The following is a 27,674-nucleotide window of genomic DNA, read 5'->3' as shown; positions in this document are numbered from 1 at the left end:
TCAACGACTCAGCGTGATAATGTTTACTTCCCGTTATTACTACTTGCAGTTCTTATGTAAAATTTTCAAGAAAAAAAGTACTAGTAATAAAACTGAATTTCGTACGATATAACGTGTAAAGTCACACAATGTATGACCTGCTGTATGATGACAGGCAGCAGGTATTTACTTGCGAAATAAGTAAATAAATATTACTACTTACGGCTTTGCTTTTCCTCCTACCCCTGTAACAACGAGGCATAAAGCAATGGATTGTGACTTTTGCCATGCGCGCCTCGCCATGGGCGCGCGGAAAGATGCTCGCAAACAGGGAAAGTGCGACACGGAAAGCGTCTGGACCGGGTGTAAACGCCGAGGAAAATGCGCGCGTCCGGTGTGGTCTAGTGGCTAGGATACCTGGCTTTCACCCAGGAGGCCCGGGTTCGATTCCCGGTACCGGAACGGAATTTTTCGGAAAAAGTCACGACAAGTTTTGACCCTGCGAAAGGCTGTTTCACGTCCTCCTCGCATTATACCTACTGGTTCATAAACGTCAGCTGAAAACAGTCGAGAGAAACGGGCACGCAATGAAATTACTACGAGCAGCGGAATAAAGGGAGAAGAGACGCTGGTCCACTGTTGGACTGCTACCATAGAAATGTTACATGGCAATACGCAGAGCAATTCCCGCGAAGCGATGGAAGACTCTCTGCACCGAGGCCCGTTAGCTCAGTCGGTTAGAGCGTCGTGCTAATAACGCGAAGGTCGTGGGTTCGATCCCCCCACGGGCCACTACGATTTCACTCTTCCAAAAAGGCAACGCCGATTTCGGCGGGGAAGTATGGTAACAAAGAAATCGTCACATTGTGTGCGAGCTGATAGGGGACCAGAACGCGACTTGTCGGGACGCGCTAAAACACTTCACTGGTCACAGCACGGTGAACACACAGTTCCTCGTCCGATCACCGCTACTGCGCGAAGCTGGGCGTTGTCAGTGCTTGGGCGGGTGACCGCCTGCGAACACAGGGCACTGCCGACAGTTTCAATTCGTATTTCTCTTTCCTCTTCGGTTTCGGAGCTGCAGCGCTATTCGGTCAAGGGCACTGGCGCCACATTTTGCCTCTCGGTATGCCAAGTCGCGCCGTGCGGCCACAGTGAAATGAAGGAGCGTGTTGTAAAATTTTCAACAAAGAAAAAAAAAAAAAAAAAAGAAATGTACTAGTAATAAAACTGAATTTGTCTGACAGAACATGTAACATCAGACAATACATGATAACAGGCAGCAGGTATTTACTTGAGGCATAAGTAACGTGGTGGCCGCCTCGCCATACCTCTCTCAGTCGTTTCGCGTGCTTGTCCTCTTGATATAGGCCGATTGGAGAGCGTCAGCTCTCGCGTCAGCTGAGCTAAGTCGAGACAAGTCGAGACTCAAGGGGAATCGACGCACACACTATAGGGTGGCCTGCAGCGAGTAAGAGGGCGAAAGAAACATTAATTTAAAGACGCGTGGCAAAAGTACTCATACGCAAAAGTAAAAAGCCGGCTGCGGTGGCCGGGAATCGAACCCGGATCAACTGCTTGGAAGGCAACTATGCTGACCATTACACCACCACCGCACGGTTTCCGTCCGCGCACGGCGCGCTGTGTCTGCTTCCCGCCTGTCGGCGGCGGCTCAAGGTGGTCGTAGCTGTAGGCGCATTACGGGGTAGGCGAGCGCATCCAGACAGCGTCTCTACGCACATTTCGCGTCCTTTGGCAAGAGTCGTCGCGTGCGTGCGCCGCAAGAGTACTTAGGCGATCGCGTTCGGGCGTCATTTTTAAGCAGTGCAGTGCAGTTCAGGATTCAGCGTGTGTAGCATTCTCTCGAGAGGATGCGACGGCGCTGGACGGCAGTCCCACTTTCCCCTCAGATGTCTGCCGCGGAAAGCACCAGGAAGCTGTGAACTAGCTGAGCATCGGTGGTTCAGTGGTAGAATGCTCGCCTGCCACGCGGGCGGCCCGGGTTCGATTCCCGGCCGATGCATCATTTTGTTTTTTCTCCGATAGTGGTGCTGCGTGTCTTTCGCACTCGAACTGCGTGAGCCATGAGAATGAACCGCGGGATTTCCGTGTGGGAATAACCAAACATGCAGCGCGCACGACTGCTCGTTTCGACTGTTGTGCGCTATTGTACATACTGGCGTCGGCCTAGCATCACAAGTTGCCTGTCGCGCCGGGAATGCACGTGTAGCAACAGAAAAAAATGAGCCAGGAAGTGCAGACTCTCTACCACTGGTATTTGGTACTTACCGAGATTCCAGAAGGCGTGGCGATCACCTGCCTCGGTAGCGCAGTAGGCAGCGCGTAAGTCTCATAATCTTAAGGTCGTGAGTTCGATCCTCACCCGGGGCATTTAATTTACTTTCGTCCACAGCTAAATCGACGGCTCTGGGGTTTGCGAAGGAGCGAAACACTTTGTGCTTTGTTATCCTCAAGGCTTCAACGACTCAGCGTGATAATGTTTACTTCCCGTTATTACTACTTGCAGTTCTTATGTAAAATTTTCAAGAAAAAAAGTACTAGTAATAAAACTGAATTTCGTACGATATAACGTGTAAAGTCACACAATGTATGACCTGCTGTATGATGACAGGCAGCAGGTATTTACTTGCGAAATAAGTAAATAAATATTACTATTTACGGCTTTGCTTTTCCTCCTACCCCTGTAACAACGAGGCATAAAGCAATGGATTGTGACTTTTGCCATGCGCGCCTCGCCATGGGCGCGCGGAAAGATGCTCGCAAACAGGGAAAGTGCGACACGGAAAGCGTCTGGACCGGGTGTAAACGCCGAGGAAAATGCGCGCGTCCGGTGTGGTCTAGTGGCTAGGATACCTGGCTTTCACCCAGGAGGCCCGGGTTCGATTCCCGGTACCGGAACGGAATTTTTCGGAAAAAGTCACGACAAGTTTTGACCCTGCGAAAGGCTGTTTCACGTCCTCCTCGCATTATACCTACTGGTTCATAAACGTCAGCTGAAAACAGTCGAGAGAAACGGGCACGCAATGAAATTACTACGAGCAGCGGAATAAAGGGAGAAGAGACGCTGGTCCACTGTTGGACTGCTACCATAGAAATGTTACATGGCAATACGCAGAGCAATTCCCGCGAAGCGATGGAAGACTCTCTGCACCGAGGCCCGTTAGCTCAGTCGGTTAGAGCGTCGTGCTAATAACGCGAAGGTCGTGGGTTCGATCCCCCCACGGGCCACTACGATTTCACTCTTCCAAAAAGGCAACGCCGATTTCGGCGGGGAAGTATGGTAACAAAGAAATCGTCACATTGTGTGCGAGCTGATAGGGGACCAGAACGCGACTTGTCGGGACGCGCTAAAACACTTCACTGGTCACAGCACGGTGAACACACAGTTCCTCGTCCGATCACCGCTACTGCGCGAAGCTGGGCGTTGTCAGTGCTTGGGCGGGTGACCGCCTGCGAACACAGGGCACTGCCGACAGTTTCAATTCGTATTTCTCTTTCCTCTTCGGTTTCGGAGCTGCAGCGCTATTCGGTCAAGGGCACTGGCGCCACATTTTGCCTCTCGGTATGCCAAGTCGCGCCGTGCGGCCACAGTGAAATGAAGGAGCGTGTTGTAAAATTTTCAACAAAGAAAAAAAAAAAAAAAAAAAAAGAAATGTACTAGTAATAAAACTGAATTTGTCTGACAGAACATGTAACATCAGACAATACATGATAACAGGCAGCAGGTATTTACTTGAGGCATAAGTAACGTGGTGGCCGCCTCGCCATACCTCTCTCAGTCGTTTCGCGTGCTTGTCCTCTTGATATAGGCCGATTGGAGAGCGTCAGCTCTCGCGTCAGCTGAGCTAAGTCGAGACAAGTCGAGACTCAAGGGGAATCGACGCACACACTATAGGGTGGCCTGCAGCGAGTAAGAGGGCGAAAGAAACATTAATTTAAAGACGCGTGGCAAAAGTACTCATACGCAAAAGTAAAAAGCCGGCTGCGGTGGCCGGGAATCGAACCCGGATCAACTGCTTGGAAGGCAACTATGCTGACCATTACACCACCACCGCACGGTTTCCGTCCGCGCACGGCGCGCTGTGTCTGCTTCCCGCCTGTCGGCGGCGGCTCAAGGTGGTCGTAGCTGTAGGCGCATTACGGGGTAGGCGAGCGCATCCAGACAGCGTCTCTACGCACATTTCGCGTCCTTTGGCAAGAGTCGTCGCGTGCGTGCGCCGCAAGAGTACTTAGGCGATCGCGTTCGGGCGTCATTTTTAAGCAGTGCAGTGCAGTTCAGGATTCAGCGTGTGTAGCATTCTCTCGAGAGGATGCGACGGCGCTGGACGGCAGTCCCACTTTCCCCTCAGATGTCTGCCGCGGAAAGCACCAGGAAGCTGTGAACTAGCTGAGCATCGGTGGTTCAGTGGTAGAATGCTCGCCTGCCACGCGGGCGGCCCGGGTTCGATTCCCGGCCGATGCATCATTTTGTTTTTTCTCCGATAGTGGTGCTGCGTGTCTTTCGCACTCGAACTGCGTGAGCCATGAGAATGAACCGCGGGATTTCCGTGTGGGAATAACCAAACATGCAGCGCGCACGACTGCTCGTTTCGACTGTTGTGCGCTATTGTACATACTGGCGTCGGCCTAGCATCACAAGTTGCCTGTCGCGCCGGGAATGCACGTGTAGCAACAGAAAAAAATGAGCCAGGAAGTGCAGACTCTCTACCACTGGTATTTGGTACTTACCGAGATTCCAGAAGGCGTGGCGATCACCTGCCTCGGTAGCGCAGTAGGCAGCGCGTAAGTCTCATAATCTTAAGGTCGTGAGTTCGATCCTCACCCGGGGCATTTAATTTACTTTCGTCCACAGCTAAATCGACGGCTCTGGGGTTTGCGAAGGAGCGAAACACTTTGTGCTTTGTTATCCTCAAGGCTTCAACGACTCAGCGTGATAATGTTTACTTCCCGTTATTACTACTTGCAGTTCTTATGTAAAATTTTCAAGAAAAAAAGTACTAGTAATAAAACTGAATTTCGTACGATATAACGTGTAAAGTCACACAATGTATGACCTGCTGTATGATGACAGGCAGCAGGTAATTACTTGCGAAATAAGTAAATAAATATTACTATTTACGGCTTTGCTTTTCCTCCTACCCCTGTAACAACGAGGCATAAAGCAATGGATTGTGACTTTTGCCATGCGCGCCTCGCCATGGGCGCGCGGAAAGATGCTCGCAAACAGGGAAAGTGCGACACGGAAAGCGTCTGGACCGGGTGTAAACGCCGAGGAAAATGCGCGCGTCCGGTGTGGTCTAGTGGCTAGGATACCTGGCTTTCACCCAGGAGGCCCGGGTTCGATTCCCGGTACCGGAACGGAATTTTTCGGAAAAAGTCACGACAAGTTTTGACCCTGCGAAAGGCTGTTTCACGTCCTCCTCGCATTATACCTACTGGTTCATAAACGTCAGCTGAAAACAGTCGAGAGAAACGGGCACGCAATGAAATTACTACGAGCAGCGGAATAAAGGGAGAAGAGACGCTGGTCCACTGTTGGACTGCTACCATAGAAATGTTACATGGCAATACGCAGAGCAATTCCCGCGAAGCGATGGAAGACTCTCTGCACCGAGGCCCGTTAGCTCAGTCGGTTAGAGCGTCGTGCTAATAACGCGAAGGTCGTGGGTTCGATCCCCCCACGGGCCACTACGATTTCACTCTTCCAAAAAGGCAACGCCGATTTCGGCGGGGAAGTATGGTAACAAAGAAATCGTCACATTGTGTGCGAGCTGATAGGGGACCAGAACGCGACTTGTCGGGACGCGCTAAAACACTTCACTGGTCACAGCACGGTGAACACACAGTTCCTCGTCCGATCACCGCTACTGCGCGAAGCTGGGCGTTGTCAGTGCTTGGGCGGGTGACCGCCTGCGAACACAGGGCACTGCCGACAGTTTCAATTCGTATTTCTCTTTCCTCTTCGGTTTCGGAGCTGCAGCGCTATTCGGTCAAGGGCACTGGCGCCACATTTTGCCTCTCGGTATGCCAAGTCGCGCCGTGCGGCCACAGTGAAATGAAGGAGCGTGTTGTAAAATTTTCAACAAAGAAAAAAAAAAAAAAAAAAAGAAATGTACTAGTAATAAAACTGAATTTGTCTGACAGAACATGTAACATCAGACAATACATGATAACAGGCAGCAGGTATTTACTTGAGGCATAAGTAACGTGGTGGCCGCCTCGCCATACCTCTCTCAGTCGTTTCGCGTGCTTGTCCTCTTGATATAGGCCGATTGGAGAGCGTCAGCTCTCGCGTCAGCTGAGCTAAGTCGAGACAAGTCGAGACTCAAGGGGAATCGACGCACACACTATAGGGTGGCCTGCAGCGAGTAAGAGGGCGAAAGAAACATTAATTTAAAGACGCGTGGCAAAAGTACTCATACGCAAAAGTAAAAAGCCGGCTGCGGTGGCCGGGAATCGAACCCGGATCAACTGCTTGGAAGGCAACTATGCTGACCATTACACCACCACCGCACGGTTTCCGTCCGCGCACGGCGCGCTGTGTCTGCTTCCCGCCTGTCGGCGGCGGCTCAAGGTGGTCGTAGCTGTAGGCGCATTACGGGGTAGGCGAGCGCATCCAGACAGCGTCTCTACGCACATTTCGCGTCCTTTGGCAAGAGTCGTCGCGTGCGTGCGCCGCAAGAGTACTTAGGCGATCGCGTTCGGGCGTCATTTTTAAGCAGTGCAGTGCAGTTCAGGATTCAGCGTGTGTAGCATTCTCTCGAGAGGATGCGACGGCGCTGGACGGCAGTCCCACTTTCCCCTCAGACGTCTGCCGCGGAAAGCACCAGGAAGCTGTGAACTAGCTGAGCATCGGTGGTTCAGTGGTAGAATGCTCGCCTGCCACGCGGGCGGCCCGGGTTCGATTCCCGGCCGATGCATCATTTTGTTTTTTCTCCGATAGTGGTGCTGCGTGTCTTTCGCACTCGAACTGCGTGAGCCATGAGAATGAACCGCGGGATTTCCGTGTGGGAATAACCAAACATGCAGCGCGCACGACTGCTCGTTTCGACTGTTGTGCGCTATTGTACATACTGGCGTCGGCCTAGCATCACAAGTTGCCTGTCGCGCCGGGAATGCACGTGTAGCAACAGAAAAAAATGAGCCAGGAAGTGCAGACTCTCTACCACTGGTATTTGGTACTTACCGAGATTCCAGAAGGCGTGGCGATCACCTGCCTCGGTAGCGCAGTAGGCAGCGCGTAAGTCTCATAATCTTAAGGTCGTGAGTTCGATCCTCACCCGGGGCATTTAATTTACTTTCGTCCACAGCTAAATCGACGGCTCTGGGGTTTGCGAAGGAGCGAAACACTTTGTGCTTTGTTATCCTCAAGGCTTCAACGACTCAGCGTGATAATGTTTACTTCCCGTTATTACTACTTGCAGTTCTTATGTAAAATTTTCAAGAAAAAAAGTACTAGTAATAAAACTGAATTTCGTACGATATAACGTGTAAAGTCACACAATGTATGACCTGCTGTATGATGACAGGCAGCAGGTATTTACTTGCGAAATAAGTAAATAAATATTACTACTTACGGCTTTGCTTTTCCTCCTACCCCTGTAACAACGAGGCATAAAGCAATGGATTGTGACTTTTGCCATGCGCGCCTCGCCATGGGCGCGCGGAAAGATGCTCGCAAACAGGGAAAGTGCGACACGGAAAGCGTCTGGACCGGGTGTAAACGCCGAGGAAAATGCGCGCGTCCGGTGTGGTCTAGTGGCTAGGATACCTGGCTTTCACCCAGGAGGTCCGGGTTCGATTCCCGGTACCGGAACGGAATTTTTCGGAAAAAGTCACGACAAGTTTTGACCCTGCGAAAGGCTGTTTCACGTCCTCCTCGCATTATACCTACTGGTTCATAAACGTCAGCTGAAAACAGTCGAGAGAAACGGGCACGCAATGAAATTACTACGAGCAGCGGAATAAAGGGAGAAGAGACGCTGGTCCACTGTTGGACTGCTACCATAGAAATGTTACATGGCAATACGCAGAGCAATTCCCGCGAAGCGATGGAAGACTCTCTGCACCGAGGCCCGTTAGCTCAGTCGGTTAGAGCGTCGTGCTAATAACGCGAAGGTCGTGGGTTCGATCCCCCCACGGGCCACTACGATTTCACTCTTCCAAAAAGGCAACGCCGATTTCGGCGGGGAAGTATGGTAACAAAGAAATCGTCACATTGTGTGCGAGCTGATAGGGGACCAGAACGCGACTTGTCGGGACGCGCTAAAACACTTCACTGGTCACAGCACGGAGAACACACAGTTCCTCGTCCGATCACCGCTACTGCGCGAAGCTGGGCGTTGTCAGTGCTTGGGCGGGTGACCGCCTGCGAACACAGGGCACTGCCGACAGTTTCAATTCGTATTTCTCTTTCCTCTTCGGTTTCGGAGCTGCAGCGCTATTCGGTCAAGGGCACTGGCGCCACATTTTGCCTCTCGGTATGCCAAGTCGCGCCGTGCGGCCACAGTGAAATGAAGGAGCGTGTTGTAAAATTTTCAACAAAGAAAAAAAAAAAAAAAAAAAAATGTACTAGTAATAAAACTGAATTTGTCTGACAGAACATGTAACATCAGACAATACATGATAACAGGCAGCAGGTATTTACTTGAGGCATAAGTAACGTGGTGGCCGCCTCGCCATACCTCTCTCAGTCGTTTCGCGTGCTTGTCCTCTTGATATAGGCCGATTGGAGAGCGTCAGCTCTCGCGTCAGCTGAGCTAAGTCGAGACAAGTCGAGACTCAAGGGGAATCGACGCACACACTATAGGGTGGCCTGCAGCGAGTAAGAGGGCGAAAGAAACATTAATTTAAAGACGCGTGGCAAAAGTACTCATACGCAAAAGTAAAAAGCCGGCTGCGGTGGCCGGGAATCGAACCCGGATCAACTGCTTGGAAGGCAACTATGCTGACCATTACACCACCACCGCACGGTTTCCGTCCGCGCACGGCGCGCTGTGTCTGCTTCCCGCCTGTCGGCGGCGGCTCAAGGTGGTCGTAGCTGTAGGCGCATTACGGGGTAGGCGAGCGCATCCAGACAGCGTCTCTACGCACATTTCGCGTCCTTTGGCAAGAGTCGTCGCGTGCGTGCGCCGCAAGAGTACTTAGGCGATCGCGTTCGGGCGTCATTTTTAAGCAGTGCAGTGCAGTTCAGGATTCAGCGTGTGTAGCATTCTCTCGAGAGGATGCGACGGCGCTGGACGGCAGTCCCACTTTCCCCTCAGACGTCTGCCGCGGAAAGCACCAGGAAGCTGTGAACTAGCTGAGCATCGGTGGTTCAGTGGTAGAATGCTCGCCTGCCACGCGGGCGGCCCGGGTTCGATTCCCGGCCGATGCATCATTTTGTTTTTTCTCCGATAGTGGTGCTGCGTGTCTTTCGCACTCGAACTGCGTGAGCCATGAGAATGAACCGCGGGATTTCCGTGTGGGAATAACCAAACATGCAGCGCGCACGACTGCTCGTTTCGACTGTTGTGCGCTATTGTACATACTGGCGTCGGCCTAGCATCACAAGTTGCCTGTCGCGCCGGGAATGCACGTGTAGCAACAGAAAAAAATGAGCCAGGAAGTGCAGACTCTCTACCACTGGTATTTGGTACTTACCGAGATTCCAGAAGGCGTGGCGATCACCTGCCTCGGTAGCGCAGTAGGCAGCGCGTAAGTCTCATAATCTTAAGGTCGTGAGTTCGATCCTCACCCGGGGCATTTAATTTACTTTCGTCCACAGCTAAATCGACGGCTCTGGGGTTTGCGAAGGAGCGAAACACTTTGTGCTTTGTTATCCTCAAGGCTTCAACGACTCAGCGTGATAATGTTTACTTCCCGTTATTACTACTTGCAGTTCTTATGTAAAATTTTCAAGAAAAAAAGTACTAGTAATAAAACTGAATTTCGTACGATATAACGTGTAAAGTCACACAATGTATGACCTGCTGTATGATGACAGGCAGCAGGTATTTACTTGCGAAATAAGTAAATAAATATTACTACTTACGGCTTTGCTTTTCCTCCTACCCCTGTAACAACGAGGCATAAAGCAATGGATTGTGACTTTTGCCATGCGCGCCTCGCCATGGGCGCGCGGAAAGATGCTCGCAAACAGGGAAAGTGCGACACGGAAAGCGTCTGGACCGGGTGTAAACGCCGAGGAAAATGCGCGCGTCCGGTGTGGTCTAGTGGCTAGGATACCTGGCTTTCACCCAGGAGGCCCGGGTTCGATTCCCGGTACCGGAACGGAATTTTTCGGAAAAAGTCACGACAAGTTTTGACCCTGCGAAAGGCTGTTTCACGTCCTCCTCGCATTATACCTACTGGTTCATAAACGTCAGCTGAAAACAGTCGAGAGAAACGGGCACGCAATGAAATTACTACGAGCAGCGGAATAAAGGGAGAAGAGACGCTGGTCCACTGTTGGACTGCTACCATAGAAATGTTACATGGCAATACGCAGAGCAATTCCCGCGAAGCGATGGAAGACTCTCTACACCGAGGCCCGTTAGCTCAGTCGGTTAGAGCGTCGTGCTAATAACGCGAAGGTCGTGGGTTCGATCCCCCCACGGGCCACTACGATTTCACTCTTCCAAAAAGGCAACGCCGATTTCGGCGGGGAAGTATGGTAACAAAGAAATCGTCACATTGTGTGCGAGCTGATAGGGGACCAGAACGCGACTTGTCGGGACGCGCTAAAACACTTCACTGGTCACAGCACGGTGAACACACAGTTCCTCGTCCGATCACCGCTACTGCGCGAAGCTGGGCGTTGTCAGTGCTTGGGCGGGTGACCGCCTGCGAACACAGGGCACTGCCGACAGTTTCAATTCGTATTTCTCTTTCCTCTTCGGTTTCGGAGCTGCAGCGCTATTCGGTCAAGGGCACTGGCGCCACATTTTGCCTCTCGGTATGCCAAGTCGCGCCGTGCGGCCACAGTGAAATGAAGGAGCGTGTTGTAAAATTTTCAACAAAGAAAAAAAAAAAAAAAAAAGAAATGTACTAGTAATAAAACTGAATTTGTCTGACAGAACATGTAACATCAGACAACACATGATAACAGGCAGCAGGTATTTACTTGAGGCATAAGTAACGTGGTGGCCGCCTCGCCATACCTCTCTCAGTCGTTTCGCGTGCTTGTCCTCTTGATATAGGCCGATTGGAGAGCGTCAGCTCTCGCGTCAGCTGAGCTAAGTCGAGACAAGTCGAGACTCAAGGGGAATCGACGCACACACTATAGGGTGGCCTGCAGCGAGTAAGAGGGCGAAAGAAACATTAATTTAAAGACGCGTGGCAAAAGTACTCATACGCAAAAGTAAAAAGCCGGCTGCGGTGGCCGGGAATCGAACCCGGATCAACTGCTTGGAAGGCAACTATGCTGACCATTACACCACCACCGCACGGTTTCCGTCCGCGCACGGCGCGCTGTGTCTGCTTCCCGCCTGTCGGCGGCGGCTCAAGGTGGTCGTAGCTGTAGGCGCATTACGGGGTAGGCGAGCGCATCCAGACAGCGTCTCTACGCACATTTCGCGTCCTTTGGCAAGAGTCGTCGCGTGCGTGCGCCGCAAGAGTACTTAGGCGATCGCGTTCGGGCGTCATTTTTAAGCAGTGCAGTGCAGTTCAGGATTCAGCGTGTGTAGCATTCTCTCGAGAGGATGCGACGGCGCTGGACGGCAGTCCCACTTTCCCCTCAGATGTCTGCCGCGGAAAGCACCAGGAAGCTGTGAACTAGCTGAGCATCGGTGGTTCAGTGGTAGAATGCTCGCCTGCCACGCGGGCGGCCCGGGTTCGATTCCCGGCCGATGCATCATTTTGTTTTTTCTCCGATAGTGGTGCTGCGTGTCTTTCGCACTCGAACTGCGTGAGCCATGAGAATGAACCGCGGGATTTCCGTGTGGGAATAACCAAACATGCAGCGCGCACGACTGCTCGTTTCGACTGTTGTGCGCTATTGTACATACTGGCGTCGGCCTAGCATCACAAGTTGCCTGTCGCGCCGGGAATGCACGTGTAGCAACAGAAAAAAATGAGCCAGGAAGTGCAGACTCTCTACCACTGGTATTTGGTACTTACCGAGATTCCAGAAGGCGTGGCGATCACCTGCCTCGGTAGCGCAGTAGGCAGCGCGTAAGTCTCATAATCTTAAGGTCGTGAGTTCGATCCTCACCCGGGGCATTTAATTTACTTTCGTCCACAGCTAAATCGACGGCTCTGGGGTTTGCGAAGGAGCGAAACACTTTGTGCTTTGTTATCCTCAAGGCTTCAACGACTCAGCGTGATAATGTTTACTTCCCGTTATTACTACTTGCAGTTCTTATGTAAAATTTTCAAGAAAAAAAGTACTAGTAATAAAACTGAATTTCGTACGATATAACGTGTAAAGTCACACAATGTATGACCTGCTGTATGATGACAGGCAGCAGGTATTTACTTGCGAAATAAGTAAATAAATATTACTACTTACGGCTTTGCTTTTCCTCCTACCCCTGTAACAACGAGGCATAAAGCAATGGATTGTGACTTTTGCCATGCGCGCCTCGCCATGGGCGCGCGGAAAGATGCTCGCAAACAGGGAAAGTGCGACACGGAAAGCGTCTGGACCGGGTGTAAACGCCGAGGAAAATGCGCGCGTCCGGTGTGGTCTAGTGGCTAGGATACCTGGCTTTCACCCAGGAGGCCCGGGTTCGATTCCCGGTACCGGAACGGAATTTTTCGGAAAAAGTCACGACAAGTTTTGACCCTGCGAAAGGCTGTTTCACGTCCTCCTCGCATTATACCTACTGGTTCATAAACGTCAGCTGAAAACAGTCGAGAGAAACGGGCACGCAATGAAATTACTACGAGCAGCGGAATAAAGGGAGAAGAGACGCTGGTCCACTGTTGGACTGCTACCATAGAAATGTTACATGGCAATACGCAGAGCAATTCCCGCGAAGCGATGGAAGACTCTCTGCACCGAGGCCCGTTAGCTCAGTCGGTTAGAGCGTCGTGCTAATAACGCGAAGGTCGTGGGTTCGATCCCCCCACGGGCCACTACGATTTCACTCTTCCAAAAAGGCAACGCCGATTTCGGCGGGGAAGTATGGTAACAAAGAAATCGTCACATTGTGTGCGAGCTGATAGGGGACCAGAACGCGACTTGTCGGGACGCGCTAAAACACTTCACTGGTCACAGCACGGTGAACACACAGTTCCTCGTCCGATCACCGCTACTGCGCGAAGCTGGGCGTTGTCAGTGCTTGGGCGGGTGACCGCCTGCGAACACAGGGCACTGCCGACAGTTTCAATTCGTATTTCTCTTTCCTCTTCGGTTTCGGAGCTGCAGCGCTATTCGGTCAAGGGCACTGGCGCCACATTTTGCCTCTCGGTATGCCAAGTCGCGCCGTGCGGCCACAGTGAAATGAAGGAGCGTGTTGTAAAATTTTCAACAAAGAAAAAAAAAAAAAAAAAGAAATGTACTAGTAATAAAACTGAATTTGTCTGACAGAACATGTAACATCAGACAATACATGATAACAGGCAGCAGGTATTTACTTGAGGCATAAGTAACGTGGTGGCCGCCTCGCCATACCTCTCTCAGTCGTTTCGCGTGCTTGTCCTCTTGATATAGGCCGATTGGAGAGCGTCAGCTCTCGCGTCAGCTGAGCTAAGTCGAGACAAGTCGAGACTCAAGGGGAATCGACGCACACACTATAGGGTGGCCTGCAGCGAGTAAGAGGGCGAAAGAAACATTAATTTAAAGACGCGTGGCAAAAGTACTCATACGCAAAAGTAAAAAGCCGGCTGCGGTGGCCGGGAATCGAACCCGGATCAACTGCTTGGAAGGCAACTATGCTGACCATTACACCACCACCGCACGGTTTCCGTCCGCGCACGGCGCGCTGTGTCTGCTTCCCGCCTGTCGGCGGCGGCTCAAGGTGGTCGTAGCTGTAGGCGCATTACGGGGTAGGCGAGCGCATCCAGACAGCGTCTCTACGCACATTTCGCGTCCTTTGGCAAGAGTCGTCGCGTGCGTGCGCCGCAAGAGTACTTAGGCGATCGCGTTCGGGCGTCATTTTTAAGCAGTGCAGTGCAGTTCAGGATTCAGCGTGTGTAGCATTCTCTCGAGAGGATGCGACGGCGCTGGACGGCAGTCCCACTTTCCCCTCAGATGTCTGCCGCGGAAAGCACCAGGAAGCTGTGAACTAGCTGAGCATCGGTGGTTCAGTGGTAGAATGCTCGCCTGCCACGCGGGCGGCCCGGGTTCGATTCCCGGCCGATGCATCATTTTGTTTTTTCTCCGATAGTGGTGCTGCGTGTCTTTCGCACTCGAACTGCGTGAGCCATGAGAATGAACCGCGGGATTTCCGTGTGGGAATAACCAAACATGCAGCGCGCACGACTGCTCGTTTCGACTGTTGTGCGCTATTGTACATACTGGCGTCGGCCTAGCATCACAAGTTGCCTGTCGCGCCGGGAATGCACGTGTAGCAACAGAAAAAAATGAGCCAGGAAGTGCAGACTCTCTACCACTGGTATTTGGTACTTACCGAGATTCCAGAAGGCGTGGCGATCACCTGCCTCGGTAGCGCAGTAGGCAGCGCGTAAGTCTCATAATCTTAAGGTCGTGAGTTCGATCCTCACCCGGGGCATTTAATTTACTTTCGTCCACAGCTAAATCGACGGCTCTGGGGTTTGCGAAGGAGCGAAACACTTTGTGCTTTGTTATCCTCAAGGCTTCAACGACTCAGCGTGATAATGTTTACTTCCCGTTATTACTACTTGCAGTTCTTATGTAAAATTTTCAAGAAAAAAAGTACTAGTAATAAAACTGAATTTCGTACGATATAACGTGTAAAGTCACACAATGTATGACCTGCTGTATGATGACAGGCAGCAGGTATTTACTTGCGAAATAAGTAAATAAATATTACTACTTACGGCTTTGCTTTTCCTCCTACCCCTGTAACAACGAGGCATAAAGCAATGGATTGTGACTTTTGCCATGCGCGCCTCGCCATGGGCGCGCGGAAAGATGCTCGCAAACAGGGAAAGTGCGACACGGAAAGCGTCTGGACCGGGTGTAAACGCCGAGGAAAATGCGCGCGTCCGGTGTGGTCTAGTGGCTAGGATACCTGGCTTTCACCCAGGAGGCCCGGGTTCGATTCCCGGTACCGGAACGGAATTTTTCGGAAAAAGTCACGACAAGTTTTGACCCTGCGAAAGGCTGTTTCACGTCCTCCTCGCATTATACCTACTGGTTCATAAACGTCAGCTGAAAACAGTCGAGAGAAACGGGCACGCAATGAAATTACTACGAGCAGCGGAATAAAGGGAGAAGAGACGCTGGTCCACTGTTGGACTGCTACCATAGAAATGTTACATGGCAATACGCAGAGCAATTCCCGCGAAGCGATGGAAGACTCTCTGCACCGAGGCCCGTTAGCTCAGTCGGTTAGAGCGTCGTGCTAATAACGCGAAGGTCGTGGGTTCGATCCCCCCACGGGCCACTACGATTTCACTCTTCCAAAAAGGCAACGCCGATTTCGGCGGGGAAGTATGGTAACAAAGAAATCGTCACATTGTGTGCGAGCTGATAGGGGACCAGAACGCGACTTGTCGGGACGCGCTAAAACACTTCACTGGTCACAGCACGGTGAACACACAGTTCCTCGTCCGATCACCGCTACTGCGCGAAGCTGGGCGTTGTCAGTGCTTGGGCGGGTGACCGCCTGCGAACACAGGGCACTGCCGACAGTTTCAATTCGTATTTCTCTTTCCTCTTCGGTTTCGGAGCTGCAGCGCTATTCGGTCAAGGGCACTGGCGCCACATTTTGCCTCTCGGTATGCCAAGTCGCGCCGTGCGGCCACAGTGAAATGAAGGAGCGTGTTGTAAAATTTTCAACAAAGAAAAAAAAAAAAAAAAAAGAAATGTACTAGTAATAAAACTGAATTTGTCTGACAGAACATGTAACATCAGACAATACATGATAACAGGCAGCAGGTATTTACTTGAGGCATAAGTAACGTGGTGGCCGCCTCGCCATACCTCTCTCAGTCGTTTCGCGTGCTTGTCCTCTTGATATAGGCCGATTGGAGAGCGTCAGCTCTCGCGTCAGCTGAGCTAAGTCGAGACAAGTCGAGACTCAAGGGGAATCGACGCACACACTATAGGGTGGCCTGCAGCGAGTAAGAGGGCGAAAGAAACATTAATTTAAAGACGCGTGGCAAAAGTACTCATACGCAAAAGTAAAAAGCCGGCTGCGGTGGCCGGGAATCGAACCCGGATCAACTGCTTGGAAGGCAACTATGCTGACCATTACACCACCACCGCACGGTTTCCGTCCGCGCACGGCGCGCTGTGTCTGCTTCCCGCCTGTCGGCGGCGGCTCAAGGTGGTCGTAGCTGTAGGCGCATTACGGGGTAGGCGAGCGCATCCAGACAGCGTCTCTACGCACATTTCGCGTCCTTTGGCAAGAGTCGTCGCGTGCGTGCGCCGCAAGAGTACTTAGGCGATCGCGTTCGGGCGTCATTTTTAAGCAGTGCAGTGCAGTTCAGGATTCAGCGTGTGTAGCATTCTCTCGAGAGGATGCGACGGCGCTGGACGGCAGTCCCACTTTCCCCTCAGACGTCTGCCGCGGAAAGCACCAGGAAGCTGTGAACTAGCTGAGCATCGGTGGTTCAGTGGTAGAATGCTCGCCTGCCACGCGGGCGGCCCGGGTTCGATTCCCGGCCGATGCATCATTTTGTTTTTTCTCCGATAGTGGTGCTGCGTGTCTTTCGCACTCGAACTGCGTGAGCCATGAGAATGAACCGCGGGATTTCCGTGTGGGAATAACCAAACATGCAGCGCGCACGACTGCTCGTTTCGACTGTTGTGCGCTATTGTACATACTGGCGTCGGCCTAGCATCACAAGTTGCCTGTCGCGCCGGGAATGCACGTGTAGCAACAGAAAAAAATGAGCCAGGAAGTGCAGACTCTCTACCACTGGTATTTGGTACTTACCGAGATTCCAGAAGGCGTGGCGATCACCTGCCTCGGTAGCGCAGTAGGCAGCGCGTAAGTCTCATAATCTTAAGGTCGTGAGTTCGATCCTCACCCGGGGCATTTAATTTACTTTCGTCCACAGCTAAATCGACGGCTCTGGGGTTTGCGAAGGAGCGAAACACTTTGTGCTTTGTTATCCTCAAGGCTTCAACGACTCAGCGTGATAATGTTTACTTCCCGTTATTACTACTTGCAGTTCTTATGTAAAATTTTCAAGAAAAAAAGTACTAGTAATAAAACTGAATTTCGTACGATATAACGTGTAAAGTCACACAATGTATGACCTGCTGTATGATGACAGGCAGCAGGTATTTACTTGCGAAATAAGTAAATAAATATTACTACTTACGGCTTTGCTTTTCCTCCTACCCCTGTAACAACGAGGCATAAAGCAATGGATTGTGACTTTTGCCATGCGCGCCTCGCCATGGGCGCGCGGAAAGATGCTCGCAAACAGGGAAAGTGCGACACGGAAAGCGTCTGGACCGGGTGTAAACGCCGAGGAAAATGCGCGCGTCCGGTGTGGTCTAGTGGCTAGGATACCTGGCTTTCACCCAGGAGGCCCGGGTTCGATTCCCGGTACCGGAACGGAATTTTTCGGAAAAAGTCACGACAAGTTTTGACCCTGCGAAAGGCTGTTTCACGTCCTCCTCGCATTATACCTACTGGTTCATAAACGTCAGCTGAAAACAGTCGAGAGAAACGGGCACGCAATGAAATTACTACGAGCAGCGGAATAAAGGGAGAAGAGACGCTGGTCCACTGTTGGACTGCTACCATAGAAATGTTACATGGCAATACGCAGAGCAATTCCCGCGAAGCGATGGAAGACTCTCTGCACCGAGGCCCGTTAGCTCAGTCGGTTAGAGCGTCGTGCTAATAACGCGAAGGTCGTGGGTTCGATCCCCCCACGGGCCACTACGATTTCACTCTTCCAAAAAGGCAACGCCGATTTCGGCGGGGAAGTATGGTAACAAAGAAATCGTCACATTGTGTGCGAGCTGATAGGGGACCAGAACGCGACTTGTCGGGACGCGCTAAAACACTTCACTGGTCACAGCACGGTGAACACACAGTTCCTCGTCCGATCACCGCTACTGCGCGAAGCTGGGCGTTGTCAGTGCTTGGGCGGGTGACCGCCTGCGAACACAGGGCACTGCCGACAGTTTCAATTCGTATTTCTCTTTCCTCTTCGGTTTCGGAGCTGCAGCGCTATTCGGTCAAGGGCACTGGCGCCACATTTTGCCTCTCGGTATGCCAAGTCGCGCCGTGCGGCCACAGTGAAATGAAGGAGCGTGTTGTAAAATTTTCAACAAAGAAAAAAAAAAAAAAAAAAAAGAAATGTACTAGTAATAAAACTGAATTTGTCTGACAGAACATGTAACATCAGACAATACATGATAACAGGCAGCAGGTATTTACTTGAGGCATAAGTAACGTGGTGGCCGCCTCGCCATACCTCTCTCAGTCGTTTCGCGTGCTTGTCCTCTTGATATAGGCCGATTGGAGAGCGTCAGCTCTCGCGTCAGCTGAGCTAAGTCGAGACAAGTCGAGACTCAAGGGGAATCGACGCACACACTATAGGGTGGCCTGCAGCGAGTAAGAGGGCGAAAGAAACATTAATTTAAAGACGCGTGGCAAAAGTACTCATACGCAAAAGTAAAAAGCCGGCTGCGGTGGCCGGGAATCGAACCCGGATCAACTGCTTGGAAGGCAACTATGCTGACCATTACACCACCACCGCACGGTTTCCGTCCGCGCACGGCGCGCTGTGTCTGCTTCCCGCCTGTCGGCGGCGGCTCAAGGTGGTCGTAGCTGTAGGCGCATTACGGGGTAGGCGAGCGCATCCAGACAGCGTCTCTACGCACATTTCGCGTCCTTTGGCAAGAGTCGTCGCGTGCGTGCGCCGCAAGAGTACTTAGGCGATCGCGTTCGGGCGTCATTTTTAAGCAGTGCAGTGCAGTTCAGGATTCAGCGTGTGTAGCATTCTCTCGAGAGGATGCGACGGCGCTGGACGGCAGTCCCACTTTCCCCTCAGACGTCTGCCGCGGAAAGCACCAGGAAGCTGTGAACTAGCTGAGCATCGGTGGTTCAGTGGTAGAATGCTCGCCTGCCACGCGGGCGGCCCGGGTTCGATTCCCGGCCGATGCATCATTTTGTTTTTTCTCCGATAGTGGTGCTGCGTGTCTTTCGCACTCGAACTGCGTGAGCCATGAGAATGAACCGCGGGATTTCCGTGTGGGAATAACCAAACATGCAGCGCGCACGACTGCTCGTTTCGACTGTTGTGCGCTATTGTACATACTGGCGTCGGCCTAGCATCACAAGTTGCCTGTCGCGCCGGGAATGCACGTGTAGCAACAGAAAAAAATGAGCCAGGAAGTGCAGACTCTCTACCACTGGTATTTGGTACTTACCGAGATTCCAGAAGGCGTGGCGATCACCTGCCTCGGTAGCGCAGTAGGCAGCGCGTAAGTCTCATAATCTTAAGGTCGTGAGTTCGATCCTCACCCGGGGCATTTAATTTACTTTCGTCCACAGCTAAATCGACGGCTCTGGGGTTTGCGAAGGAGCGAAACACTTTGTGCTTTGTTATCCTCAAGGCTTCAACGACTCAGCGTGATAATGTTTACTTCCCGTTATTACTACTTGCAGTTCTTATGTAAAATTTTCAAGAAAAAAAGTACTAGTAATAAAACTGAATTTCGTACGATATAACGTGTAAAGTCACACAATGTATGACCTGCTGTATGATGACAGGCAGCAGGTATTTACTTGCGAAATAAGTAAATAAATATTACTACTTACGGCTTTGCTTTTCCTCCTACCCCTGTAACAACGAGGCATAAAGCAATGGATTGTGACTTTTGCCATGCGCGCCTCGCCATGGGCGCGCGGAAAGATGCTCGCAAACAGGGAAAGTGCGACACGGAAAGCGTCTGGACCGGGTGTAAACGCCGAGGAAAATGCGCGCGTCCGGTGTGGTCTAGTGGCTAGGATACCTGGCTTTCACCCAGGAGGCCCGGGTTCGATTCCCGGTACCGGAACGGAATTTTTCGGAAAAAGTCACGACAAGTTTTGACCCTGCGAAAGGCTGTTTCACGTCCTCCTCGCATTATACCTACTGGTTCATAAACGTCAGCTGAAAACAGTCGAGAGAAACGGGCACGCAATGAAATTACTACGAGCAGCGGAATAAAGGGAGAAGAGACGCTGGTCCACTGTTGGACTGCTACCATAGAAATGTTACATGGCAATACGCAGAGCAATTCCCGCGAAGCGATGGAAGACTCTCTGCACCGAGGCCCGTTAGCTCAGTCGGTTAGAGCGTCGTGCTAATAACGCGAAGGTCGTGGGTTCGATCCCCCCACGGGCCACTACGATTTCACTCTTCCAAAAAGGCAACGCCGATTTCGGCGGGGAAGTATGGTAACAAAGAAATCGTCACATTGTGTGCGAGCTGATAGGGGACCAGAACGCGACTTGTCGGGACGCGCTAAAACACTTCACTGGTCACAGCACGGTGAACACACAGTTCCTCGTCCGATCACCGCTACTGCGCGAAGCTGGGCGTTGTCAGTGCTTGGGCGGGTGACCGCCTGCGAACACAGGGCACTGCCGACAGTTTCAATTCGTACACTCCTGGAAATGGAAAAAAGAACACATTGACACCGGTGTGTCAGACCCACCATACTTGCTCCGGACACTGCGAGAGGGCTGTACAACCAATGATCACACGCACGGCACAGCGGACACACCAGGAACCGCGGTGTTGGCCGTCGAATGGCGCTAGCTGCGCAGCATTTGTGCACCGCTGCCGTCAGTGTCAGCCAGTTTGCCGTGGCATACGGAGCTCCATCGCAGTCTTTAACACTGGTAGCATGCCGCCACAGCGTGGACGTGAACTGTATGTGCAGTTGACGGACTTTGAGCGAGGGCGTATAGTGGGCATGCGGGAGGCCGGGTGGACGTACCGCCGAATTGCTCAACACGTGGGGCGTGAGGTCTCCACAGTACATCGATGTTGTCGCCAGTGGTCGGCGGAAGGTGCACGTGCCCGTCGCCCTGGGACCGGACCGCAGCGACGCACGGATGCACGCCAAGACCGTAGGATCCTACGCAGTGCCGTAGGGGACCGCACCGCCACTTCCCAGCAAATTAGGGACACTGTTGCTCCTGGGGTATCGGCGAGGACCATTCGCAACCGTCTCCATGAAGCTGGGCTACGGTCCCGCACACCGTTAGGCCGTCTTCCGCTCACGCCCCAACATCGTGCAGCCCGCCTCCAGTGGTGTCGCGACAGGCGTGAATGGAGGGACGAATGGAGACGTGTCGTCTTCAGCGATGAGAGTCGCTTCTGCCTTGGTGCCAATGATGGTCGTATGCGTGTTTGGCGCCGTGCAGGTGAGCACCACAATCAGGACTGCATACGACCGAGGCACACAGGGCCAACACCCGGCATCATGGTGTGGGGAGCGATCTCCTACACTGGCCGTACACCACTGGTGATCGTCGAGGGGACACTGAATAGTGCACGGTACATCCAAACCGTCATCGAACCCATCGTTCTACTATTCCTAGACCGGCAAGGGAACTTGCTGTTCCAACAGGACAATGCACGTCCGCATGTATCCCGTGCCACCCAACGTGCTCTAGAAGGTGTAAGTCAACTACCCTGGCCAGCGAGATCTCCGGATCTGTCCCCCATTGAGCATGTTTGGGACTGGATGAAGCGTCGTCTCACGCGGTCTGCACGTCCAGCACGAACGCTGGTCCAACTGAGGCGCCAGGTGGAAATGGCATGGCAAGCCGTTCCACAGGACTACATCCAGCATCTCTACGATCGTCTCCATGGGAGAATAGCAGCCTGCATTGCTGCGAGAGGTGGATATACACTGTACTAGTGCCGACATTGTGCATGCTCTGTTGCCTGTGTCTATGTGCCTGTGGTTCTGTCAGTGTGATCATGTGATGTATCTGACCCCAGGAATGTGTCAATAAAGTTTCCCCTTCCTGGGACAATGAATTCACGGTGTTCTTATTTCAATTTCCAGGAGTGTATTTCTCTTTCCTCTTCGGTTTCGGAGCTGCAGCGCTATTCGGTCAAGGGCACTGGCGCCACATTTTGCCTCTCGGTATGCCAAGTCGCGCCGTGCGGCCACAGTGAAATGAAGGAGCGTGTTGTAAAATTTTCAACAAAGAAAAAAAAAAAAAAAAAAAAGAAATGTACTAGTAATAAAACTGAATTTGTCTGACAGAACATGTAACATCAGACAATACATGATAACAGGCAGCAGGTATTTACTTGAGGCATAAGTAACGTGGTGGCCGCCTCGCCATACCTCTCTCAGTCGTTTCGCGTGCTTGTCCTCTTGATATAGGCCGATTGGAGAGCGTCAGCTCTCGCGTCAGCTGAGCTAAGTCGAGACAAGTCGAGACTCAAGGGGAATCGACGCACACACTATAGGGTGGCCTGCAGCGAGTAAGAGGGCGAAAGAAACATTAATTTAAAGACGCGTGGCAAAAGTACTCATACGCAAAAGTAAAAAGCCGGCTGCGGTGGCCGGGAATCGAACCCGGATCAACTGCTTGGAAGGCAACTATGCTGACCATTACACCACCACCGCACGGTTTCCGTCCGCGCACGGCGCGCTGTGTCTGCTTCCCGCCTGTCGGCGGCGGCTCAAGGTGGTCGTAGCTGTAGGCGCATTACGGGGTAGGCGAGCGCATCCAGACAGCGTCTCTACGCACATTTCGCGTCCTTTGGCAAGAGTCGTCGCGTGCGTGCGCCGCAAGAGTACTTAGGCGATCGCGTTCGGGCGTCATTTTTAAGCAGTGCAGTGCAGTTCAGGATTCAGCGTGTGTAGCATTCTCTCGAGAGGATGCGACGGCGCTGGACGGCAGTCCCACTTTCCCCTCAGACGTCTGCCGCGGAAAGCACCAGGAAGCTGTGAACTAGCTGAGCATCGGTGGTTCAGTGGTAGAATGCTCGCCTGCCACGCGGGCGGCCCGGGTTCGATTCCCGGCCGATGCATCATTTTGTTTTTTCTCCGATAGTGGTGCTGCGTGTCTTTCGCACTCGAACTGCGTGAGCCATGAGAATGAACCGCGGGATTTCCGTGTGGGAATAACCAAACATGCAGCGCGCACGTCTGCTCGTTTCGACTGTTGTGCGCTATTGTACATACTGGCGTCGGCCTAGCATCACAAGTTGCCTGTCGCGCCGGGAATGCACGTGTAGCAACAGAAAAAAATGAGCCAGGAAGTGCAGACTCTCTACCACTGGTATTTGGTACTTACCGAGATTCCAGAAGGCGTGGCGATCACCTGCCTCGGTAGCGCAGTAGGCAGCGCGTAAGTCTCATAATCTTAAGGTCGTGAGTTCGATCCTCACCCGGGGCATTTAATTTACTTTCGTCCACAGCTAAATCGACGGCTCTGGGGTTTGCGAAGGAGCGAAACACTTTGTGCTTTGTTATCCTCAAGGCTTCAACGACTCAGCGTGATAATGTTTACTTCCCGTTATTACTACTTGCAGTTCTTATGTAAAATTTTCAAGAAAAAAAGTACTAGTAATAAAACTGAATTTCGTACGATATAACGTGTAAAGTCACACAATGTATGACCTGCTGTATGATGACAGGCAGCAGGTATTTACTTGCGAAATAAGTAAATAAATATTACTACTTACGGCTTTGCTTTTCCTCCTACCCCTGTAACAACGAGGCATAAAGCAATGGATTGTGACTTTTGCCATGCGCGCCTCGCCATGGGCGCGCGGAAAGATGCTCGCAAACAGGGAAAGTGCGACACGGAAAGCGTCTGGACCGGGTGTAAACGCCGAGGAAAATGCGCGCGTCCGGTGTGGTCTAGTGGCTAGGATACCTGGCTTTCACCCAGGAGGCCCGGGTTCGATTCCCGGTACCGGAACGGAATTTTTCGGAAAAAGTCACGACAAGTTTTGACCCTGCGAAAGGCTGTTTCACGTCCTCCTCGCATTATACCTACTGGTTCATAAACGTCAGCTGAAAACAGTCGAGAGAAACGGGCACGCAATGAAATTACTACGAGCAGCGGAATAAAGGGAGAAGAGACGCTGGTCCACTGTTGGACTGCTACCATAGAAATGTTACATGGCAATACGCAGAGCAATTCCCGCGAAGCGATGGAAGACTCTCTGCACCGAGGCCCGTTAGCTCAGTCGGTTAGAGCGTCGTGCTAATAACGCGAAGGTCGTGGGTTCGATCCCCCCACGGGCCACTACGATTTCACTCTTCCAAAAAGGCAACGCCGATTTCGGCGGGGAAGTATGGTAACAAAGAAATCGTCACATTGTGTGCGAGCTGATAGGGGACCAGAACGCGACTTGTCGGGACGCGCTAAAACACTTCACTGGTCACAGCACGGAGAACACACAGTTCCTCGTCCGATCACCGCTACTGCGCGAAGCTGGGCGTTGTCAGTGCTTGGGCGGGTGACCGCCTGCGAACACAGGGCACTGCCGACAGTTTCAATTCGTATTTCTCTTTCCTCTTCGGTTTCGGAGCTGCAGCGCTATTCGGTCAAGGGCACTGGCGCCACATTTTGCCTCTCGGTATGCCAAGTCGCGCCGTGCGGCCACAGTGAAATGAAGGAGCGTGTTGTAAAATTTTCAACAAAGAAAAAAAAAAAAAAAAAGAAATGTACTAGTAATAAAACTGAATTTGTCTGACAGAACATGTAACATCAGACAATACATGATAACAGGCAGCAGGTATTTACTTGAGGCATAAGTAACGTGGTGGCCGCCTCGCCATACCTCTCTCAGTCGTTTCGCGTGCTTGTCCTCTTGATATAGGCCGATTGGAGAGCGTCAGCTCTCGCGTCAGCTGAGCTAAGTCGAGACAAGTCGAGACTCAAGGGGAATCGACGCACACACTATAGGGTGGCCTGCAGCGAGTAAGAGGGCGAAAGAAACATTAATTTAAAGACGCGTGGCAAAAGTACTCATACGCAAAAGTAAAAAGCCGGCTGCGGTGGCCGGGAATCGAACCCGGATCAACTGCTTGGAAGGCAACTATGCTGACCATTACACCACCACCGCACGGTTTCCGTCCGCGCACGGCGCGCTGTGTCTGCTTCCCGCCTGTCGGCGGCGGCTCAAGGTGGTCGTAGCTGTAGGCGCATTACGGGGTAGGCGAGCGCATCCAGACAGCGTCTCTACGCACATTTCGCGTCCTTTGGCAAGAGTCGTCGCGTGCGTGCGCCGCAAGAGTACTTAGGCGATCGCGTTCGGGCGTCATTTTTAAGCAGTGCAGTGCAGTTCAGGATTCAGCGTGTGTAGCATTCTCTCGAGAGGATGCGACGGCGCTGGACGGCAGTCCCACTTTCCCCTCAGACGTCTGCCGCGGAAAGCACCAGGAAGCTGTGAACTAGCTGAGCATCGGTGGTTCAGTGGTAGAATGCTCGCCTGCCACGCGGGCGGCCCGGGTTCGATTCCCGGCCGATGCATCATTTTGTTTTTTCTCCGATAGTGGTGCTGCGTGTCTTTCGCACTCGAACTGCGTGAGCCATGAGAATGAACCGCGGGATTTCCGTGTGGGAATAACCAAACATGCAGCGCGCACGACTGCTCGTTTCGACTGTTGTGCGCTATTGTACATACTGGCGTCGGCCTAGCATCACAAGTTGCCTGTCGCGCCGGGAATGCACGTGTAGCAACAGAAAAAAATGAGCCAGGAAGTGCAGACTCTCTACCACTGGTATTTGGTACTTACCGAGATTCCAGAAGGCGTGGCGATCACCTGCCTCTGTAGCGCAGTAGGCAGCGCGTAAGTCTCATAATCTTAAGGTCGTGAGTTCGATCCTCACCCGGGGCATTTAATTTACTTTCGTCCACAGCTAAATCGACGGCTCTGGGGTTTGCGAAGGAGCGAAACACTTTGTGCTTTGTTATCCTCAAGGCTTCAACGACTCAGCGTGATAATGTTTACTTCCCGTTATTACTACTTGCAGTTCTTATGTAAAATTTTCAAGAAAAAAAGTACTAGTAATAAAACTGAATTTCGTACGATATAACGTGTAAAGTCACACAATGTATGACCTGCTGTATGATGACAGGCAGCAGGTATTTACTTGCGAAATAAGTAAATAAATATTACTACTTACGGCTTTGCTTTTCCTCCTACCCCTGTAACAACGAGGCATAAAGCAATGGATTGTGACTTTTGCCATGCGCGCCTCGCCATGGGCGCGCGGAAAGATGCTCGCAAACAGGGAAAGTGCGACACGGAAAGCGTCTGGACCGGGTGTAAACGCCGAGGAAAATGCGCGCGTCCGGTGTGGTCTAGTGGCTAGGATACCTGGCTTTCACCCAGGAGGCCCGGGTTCGATTCCCGGTACCGGAACGGAATTTTTCGGAAAAAGTCACGACAAGTTTTGACCCTGCGAAAGGCTGTTTCACGTCCTCCTCGCATTATACCTACTGGTTCATAAACGTCAGCTGAAAACAGTCGAGAGAAACGGGCACGCAATGAAATTACTACGAGCAGCGGAATAAAGGGAGAAGAGACGCTGGTCCACTGTTGGACTGCTACCATAGAAATGTTACATGGCAATACGCAGAGCAATTCCCGCGAAGCGATGGAAGACTCTCTGCACCGAGGCCCGTTAGCTCAGTCGGTTAGAGCGTCGTGCTAATAACGCGAAGGTCGTGGGTTCGATCCCCCCACGGGCCACTACGATTTCACTCTTCCAAAAAGGCAACGCCGATTTCGGCGGGGAAGTATGGTAACAAAGAAATCGTCACATTGTGTGCGAGCTGATAGGGGACCAGAACGCGACTTGTCGGGACGCGCTAAAACACTTCACTGGTCACAGCACGGAGAACACACAGTTCCTCGTCCGATCACCGCTACTGCGCGAAGCTGGGCGTTGTCAGTGCTTGGGCGGGTGACCGCCTGCGAACACAGGGCACTGCCGACAGTTTCAATTCGTATTTCTCTTTCCTCTTCGGTTTCGGAGCTGCAGCGCTATTCGGTCAAGGGCACTGGCGCCACATTTTGCCTCTCGGTATGCCAAGTCGCGCCGTGCGGCCACAGTGAAATGAAGGAGCGTGTTGTAAAATTTTCAACAAAGAAAAAAAAAAAAAAAAAGAAATGTACTAGTAATAAAACTGAATTTGTCTGACAGAACATGTAACATCAGACAATACATGATAACAGGCAGCAGGTATTTACTTGAGGCATAAGTAACGTGGTGGCCGCCTCGCCATACCTCTCTCAGTCGTTTCGCGTGCTTGTCCTCTTGATATAGGCCGATTGGAGAGCGTCAGCTCTCGCGTCAGCTGAGCTAAGTCGAGACAAGTCGAGACTCAAGGGGAATCGACGCACACACTATAGGGTGGCCTGCAGCGAGTAAGAGGGCGAAAGAAACATTAATTTAAAGACGCGTGGCAAAAGTACTCATACGCAAAAGTAAAAAGCCGGCTGCGGTGGCCGGGAATCGAACCCGGATCAACTGCTTGGAAGGCAACTATGCTGACCATTACACCACCACCGCACGGTTTCCGTCCGCGCACGGCGCGCTGTGTCTGCTTCCCGCCTGTCGGCGGCGGCTCAAGGTGGTCGTAGCTGTAGGCGC

The 27,674-nt window shown here is 52.0% G+C and overlaps 53 non-coding genes across 53 annotated transcripts; 42 read left to right on the top strand and 11 right to left on the bottom strand.

The window, feature by feature from the left end:
• The first annotated feature begins 369 nt into the window (after positions 1-369).
• Positions 370-441, top strand: Trnae-uuc (transfer RNA glutamic acid (anticodon UUC)). The gene has a single exon. It is a non-coding gene; the product is annotated as a tRNA-Glu (tRNA).
• A 256-nt stretch (positions 442-697) lies between these two features.
• Trnai-aau (transfer RNA isoleucine (anticodon AAU)) lies at positions 698-771 on the top strand. The gene has a single exon. It is a non-coding gene; the product is annotated as a tRNA-Ile (tRNA).
• A 752-nt stretch (positions 772-1,523) lies between these two features.
• Trnag-ucc (transfer RNA glycine (anticodon UCC)) lies at positions 1,524-1,595 on the bottom strand. The gene has a single exon. It is a non-coding gene; the product is annotated as a tRNA-Gly (tRNA).
• A 336-nt stretch (positions 1,596-1,931) lies between these two features.
• Trnag-gcc (transfer RNA glycine (anticodon GCC)) lies at positions 1,932-2,002 on the top strand. Its single transcript has one exon. It is a non-coding gene; the product is annotated as a tRNA-Gly (tRNA).
• Positions 2,003-2,297: 295 nt separating this feature from the next.
• Trnam-cau (transfer RNA methionine (anticodon CAU)) lies at positions 2,298-2,370 on the top strand. The gene has a single exon. It is a non-coding gene; the product is annotated as a tRNA-Met (tRNA).
• A 456-nt stretch (positions 2,371-2,826) lies between these two features.
• On the top strand, positions 2,827-2,898 carry Trnae-uuc (transfer RNA glutamic acid (anticodon UUC)). Its single transcript has one exon. It is a non-coding gene; the product is annotated as a tRNA-Glu (tRNA).
• A 256-nt stretch (positions 2,899-3,154) lies between these two features.
• Trnai-aau (transfer RNA isoleucine (anticodon AAU)) lies at positions 3,155-3,228 on the top strand. The gene has a single exon. It is a non-coding gene; the product is annotated as a tRNA-Ile (tRNA).
• Positions 3,229-3,983: 755 nt separating this feature from the next.
• Positions 3,984-4,055, bottom strand: Trnag-ucc (transfer RNA glycine (anticodon UCC)). The gene has a single exon. It is a non-coding gene; the product is annotated as a tRNA-Gly (tRNA).
• A 336-nt stretch (positions 4,056-4,391) lies between these two features.
• Trnag-gcc (transfer RNA glycine (anticodon GCC)) lies at positions 4,392-4,462 on the top strand. Its single transcript has one exon. It is a non-coding gene; the product is annotated as a tRNA-Gly (tRNA).
• Positions 4,463-4,757: 295 nt separating this feature from the next.
• Trnam-cau (transfer RNA methionine (anticodon CAU)) lies at positions 4,758-4,830 on the top strand. Its single transcript has one exon. It is a non-coding gene; the product is annotated as a tRNA-Met (tRNA).
• A 456-nt stretch (positions 4,831-5,286) lies between these two features.
• Trnae-uuc (transfer RNA glutamic acid (anticodon UUC)) lies at positions 5,287-5,358 on the top strand. The gene has a single exon. It is a non-coding gene; the product is annotated as a tRNA-Glu (tRNA).
• A 256-nt stretch (positions 5,359-5,614) lies between these two features.
• On the top strand, positions 5,615-5,688 carry Trnai-aau (transfer RNA isoleucine (anticodon AAU)). Its single transcript has one exon. It is a non-coding gene; the product is annotated as a tRNA-Ile (tRNA).
• A 753-nt stretch (positions 5,689-6,441) lies between these two features.
• Trnag-ucc (transfer RNA glycine (anticodon UCC)) lies at positions 6,442-6,513 on the bottom strand. Its single transcript has one exon. It is a non-coding gene; the product is annotated as a tRNA-Gly (tRNA).
• A 336-nt stretch (positions 6,514-6,849) lies between these two features.
• On the top strand, positions 6,850-6,920 carry Trnag-gcc (transfer RNA glycine (anticodon GCC)). The gene has a single exon. It is a non-coding gene; the product is annotated as a tRNA-Gly (tRNA).
• Positions 6,921-7,215: 295 nt separating this feature from the next.
• Positions 7,216-7,288, top strand: Trnam-cau (transfer RNA methionine (anticodon CAU)). The gene has a single exon. It is a non-coding gene; the product is annotated as a tRNA-Met (tRNA).
• A 456-nt stretch (positions 7,289-7,744) lies between these two features.
• On the top strand, positions 7,745-7,816 carry Trnae-uuc (transfer RNA glutamic acid (anticodon UUC)). Its single transcript has one exon. It is a non-coding gene; the product is annotated as a tRNA-Glu (tRNA).
• A 256-nt stretch (positions 7,817-8,072) lies between these two features.
• Positions 8,073-8,146, top strand: Trnai-aau (transfer RNA isoleucine (anticodon AAU)). The gene has a single exon. It is a non-coding gene; the product is annotated as a tRNA-Ile (tRNA).
• A 751-nt stretch (positions 8,147-8,897) lies between these two features.
• Positions 8,898-8,969, bottom strand: Trnag-ucc (transfer RNA glycine (anticodon UCC)). The gene has a single exon. It is a non-coding gene; the product is annotated as a tRNA-Gly (tRNA).
• Positions 8,970-9,305: 336 nt separating this feature from the next.
• Trnag-gcc (transfer RNA glycine (anticodon GCC)) lies at positions 9,306-9,376 on the top strand. The gene has a single exon. It is a non-coding gene; the product is annotated as a tRNA-Gly (tRNA).
• A 295-nt stretch (positions 9,377-9,671) lies between these two features.
• On the top strand, positions 9,672-9,744 carry Trnam-cau (transfer RNA methionine (anticodon CAU)). Its single transcript has one exon. It is a non-coding gene; the product is annotated as a tRNA-Met (tRNA).
• Positions 9,745-10,200: 456 nt separating this feature from the next.
• Trnae-uuc (transfer RNA glutamic acid (anticodon UUC)) lies at positions 10,201-10,272 on the top strand. The gene has a single exon. It is a non-coding gene; the product is annotated as a tRNA-Glu (tRNA).
• Positions 10,273-10,528: 256 nt separating this feature from the next.
• Positions 10,529-10,602, top strand: Trnai-aau (transfer RNA isoleucine (anticodon AAU)). Its single transcript has one exon. It is a non-coding gene; the product is annotated as a tRNA-Ile (tRNA).
• A 752-nt stretch (positions 10,603-11,354) lies between these two features.
• Trnag-ucc (transfer RNA glycine (anticodon UCC)) lies at positions 11,355-11,426 on the bottom strand. The gene has a single exon. It is a non-coding gene; the product is annotated as a tRNA-Gly (tRNA).
• A 336-nt stretch (positions 11,427-11,762) lies between these two features.
• Positions 11,763-11,833, top strand: Trnag-gcc (transfer RNA glycine (anticodon GCC)). The gene has a single exon. It is a non-coding gene; the product is annotated as a tRNA-Gly (tRNA).
• Positions 11,834-12,128: 295 nt separating this feature from the next.
• Trnam-cau (transfer RNA methionine (anticodon CAU)) lies at positions 12,129-12,201 on the top strand. Its single transcript has one exon. It is a non-coding gene; the product is annotated as a tRNA-Met (tRNA).
• Positions 12,202-12,657: 456 nt separating this feature from the next.
• Trnae-uuc (transfer RNA glutamic acid (anticodon UUC)) lies at positions 12,658-12,729 on the top strand. Its single transcript has one exon. It is a non-coding gene; the product is annotated as a tRNA-Glu (tRNA).
• Positions 12,730-12,985: 256 nt separating this feature from the next.
• Positions 12,986-13,059, top strand: Trnai-aau (transfer RNA isoleucine (anticodon AAU)). Its single transcript has one exon. It is a non-coding gene; the product is annotated as a tRNA-Ile (tRNA).
• Positions 13,060-13,810: 751 nt separating this feature from the next.
• Trnag-ucc (transfer RNA glycine (anticodon UCC)) lies at positions 13,811-13,882 on the bottom strand. The gene has a single exon. It is a non-coding gene; the product is annotated as a tRNA-Gly (tRNA).
• A 336-nt stretch (positions 13,883-14,218) lies between these two features.
• Trnag-gcc (transfer RNA glycine (anticodon GCC)) lies at positions 14,219-14,289 on the top strand. The gene has a single exon. It is a non-coding gene; the product is annotated as a tRNA-Gly (tRNA).
• Positions 14,290-14,584: 295 nt separating this feature from the next.
• On the top strand, positions 14,585-14,657 carry Trnam-cau (transfer RNA methionine (anticodon CAU)). Its single transcript has one exon. It is a non-coding gene; the product is annotated as a tRNA-Met (tRNA).
• A 456-nt stretch (positions 14,658-15,113) lies between these two features.
• On the top strand, positions 15,114-15,185 carry Trnae-uuc (transfer RNA glutamic acid (anticodon UUC)). The gene has a single exon. It is a non-coding gene; the product is annotated as a tRNA-Glu (tRNA).
• Positions 15,186-15,441: 256 nt separating this feature from the next.
• Positions 15,442-15,515, top strand: Trnai-aau (transfer RNA isoleucine (anticodon AAU)). The gene has a single exon. It is a non-coding gene; the product is annotated as a tRNA-Ile (tRNA).
• A 752-nt stretch (positions 15,516-16,267) lies between these two features.
• Positions 16,268-16,339, bottom strand: Trnag-ucc (transfer RNA glycine (anticodon UCC)). Its single transcript has one exon. It is a non-coding gene; the product is annotated as a tRNA-Gly (tRNA).
• Positions 16,340-16,675: 336 nt separating this feature from the next.
• Positions 16,676-16,746, top strand: Trnag-gcc (transfer RNA glycine (anticodon GCC)). Its single transcript has one exon. It is a non-coding gene; the product is annotated as a tRNA-Gly (tRNA).
• Positions 16,747-17,041: 295 nt separating this feature from the next.
• Positions 17,042-17,114, top strand: Trnam-cau (transfer RNA methionine (anticodon CAU)). The gene has a single exon. It is a non-coding gene; the product is annotated as a tRNA-Met (tRNA).
• Positions 17,115-17,570: 456 nt separating this feature from the next.
• Positions 17,571-17,642, top strand: Trnae-uuc (transfer RNA glutamic acid (anticodon UUC)). Its single transcript has one exon. It is a non-coding gene; the product is annotated as a tRNA-Glu (tRNA).
• Positions 17,643-17,898: 256 nt separating this feature from the next.
• Trnai-aau (transfer RNA isoleucine (anticodon AAU)) lies at positions 17,899-17,972 on the top strand. Its single transcript has one exon. It is a non-coding gene; the product is annotated as a tRNA-Ile (tRNA).
• A 754-nt stretch (positions 17,973-18,726) lies between these two features.
• Trnag-ucc (transfer RNA glycine (anticodon UCC)) lies at positions 18,727-18,798 on the bottom strand. Its single transcript has one exon. It is a non-coding gene; the product is annotated as a tRNA-Gly (tRNA).
• A 336-nt stretch (positions 18,799-19,134) lies between these two features.
• Positions 19,135-19,205, top strand: Trnag-gcc (transfer RNA glycine (anticodon GCC)). The gene has a single exon. It is a non-coding gene; the product is annotated as a tRNA-Gly (tRNA).
• Positions 19,206-19,500: 295 nt separating this feature from the next.
• On the top strand, positions 19,501-19,573 carry Trnam-cau (transfer RNA methionine (anticodon CAU)). The gene has a single exon. It is a non-coding gene; the product is annotated as a tRNA-Met (tRNA).
• A 456-nt stretch (positions 19,574-20,029) lies between these two features.
• Positions 20,030-20,101, top strand: Trnae-uuc (transfer RNA glutamic acid (anticodon UUC)). The gene has a single exon. It is a non-coding gene; the product is annotated as a tRNA-Glu (tRNA).
• A 256-nt stretch (positions 20,102-20,357) lies between these two features.
• Positions 20,358-20,431, top strand: Trnai-aau (transfer RNA isoleucine (anticodon AAU)). Its single transcript has one exon. It is a non-coding gene; the product is annotated as a tRNA-Ile (tRNA).
• Positions 20,432-22,609: 2,178 nt separating this feature from the next.
• Positions 22,610-22,681, bottom strand: Trnag-ucc (transfer RNA glycine (anticodon UCC)). Its single transcript has one exon. It is a non-coding gene; the product is annotated as a tRNA-Gly (tRNA).
• Positions 22,682-23,017: 336 nt separating this feature from the next.
• Positions 23,018-23,088, top strand: Trnag-gcc (transfer RNA glycine (anticodon GCC)). Its single transcript has one exon. It is a non-coding gene; the product is annotated as a tRNA-Gly (tRNA).
• A 295-nt stretch (positions 23,089-23,383) lies between these two features.
• Positions 23,384-23,456, top strand: Trnam-cau (transfer RNA methionine (anticodon CAU)). The gene has a single exon. It is a non-coding gene; the product is annotated as a tRNA-Met (tRNA).
• Positions 23,457-23,912: 456 nt separating this feature from the next.
• Trnae-uuc (transfer RNA glutamic acid (anticodon UUC)) lies at positions 23,913-23,984 on the top strand. Its single transcript has one exon. It is a non-coding gene; the product is annotated as a tRNA-Glu (tRNA).
• A 256-nt stretch (positions 23,985-24,240) lies between these two features.
• Trnai-aau (transfer RNA isoleucine (anticodon AAU)) lies at positions 24,241-24,314 on the top strand. The gene has a single exon. It is a non-coding gene; the product is annotated as a tRNA-Ile (tRNA).
• Positions 24,315-25,065: 751 nt separating this feature from the next.
• On the bottom strand, positions 25,066-25,137 carry Trnag-ucc (transfer RNA glycine (anticodon UCC)). The gene has a single exon. It is a non-coding gene; the product is annotated as a tRNA-Gly (tRNA).
• Positions 25,138-25,473: 336 nt separating this feature from the next.
• On the top strand, positions 25,474-25,544 carry Trnag-gcc (transfer RNA glycine (anticodon GCC)). Its single transcript has one exon. It is a non-coding gene; the product is annotated as a tRNA-Gly (tRNA).
• A 295-nt stretch (positions 25,545-25,839) lies between these two features.
• Trnam-cau (transfer RNA methionine (anticodon CAU)) lies at positions 25,840-25,912 on the top strand. Its single transcript has one exon. It is a non-coding gene; the product is annotated as a tRNA-Met (tRNA).
• Positions 25,913-26,368: 456 nt separating this feature from the next.
• On the top strand, positions 26,369-26,440 carry Trnae-uuc (transfer RNA glutamic acid (anticodon UUC)). Its single transcript has one exon. It is a non-coding gene; the product is annotated as a tRNA-Glu (tRNA).
• A 256-nt stretch (positions 26,441-26,696) lies between these two features.
• Positions 26,697-26,770, top strand: Trnai-aau (transfer RNA isoleucine (anticodon AAU)). The gene has a single exon. It is a non-coding gene; the product is annotated as a tRNA-Ile (tRNA).
• A 751-nt stretch (positions 26,771-27,521) lies between these two features.
• Positions 27,522-27,593, bottom strand: Trnag-ucc (transfer RNA glycine (anticodon UCC)). The gene has a single exon. It is a non-coding gene; the product is annotated as a tRNA-Gly (tRNA).
• Positions 27,594-27,674: the final 81 nt, after the last annotated feature.

The sequence above is a fragment of the Schistocerca serialis genome, unplaced genomic scaffold (assembly GCF_023864345.2).
Source record: "Schistocerca serialis cubense isolate TAMUIC-IGC-003099 unplaced genomic scaffold, iqSchSeri2.2 HiC_scaffold_742, whole genome shotgun sequence".
Taxonomy (NCBI): Eukaryota; Metazoa; Arthropoda; class Insecta; order Orthoptera; family Acrididae; genus Schistocerca; species Schistocerca serialis.
The sequence above is the reverse complement of the archived record's forward strand: the minus strand, read 5'-3'. Positions and strand labels throughout refer to the sequence as shown.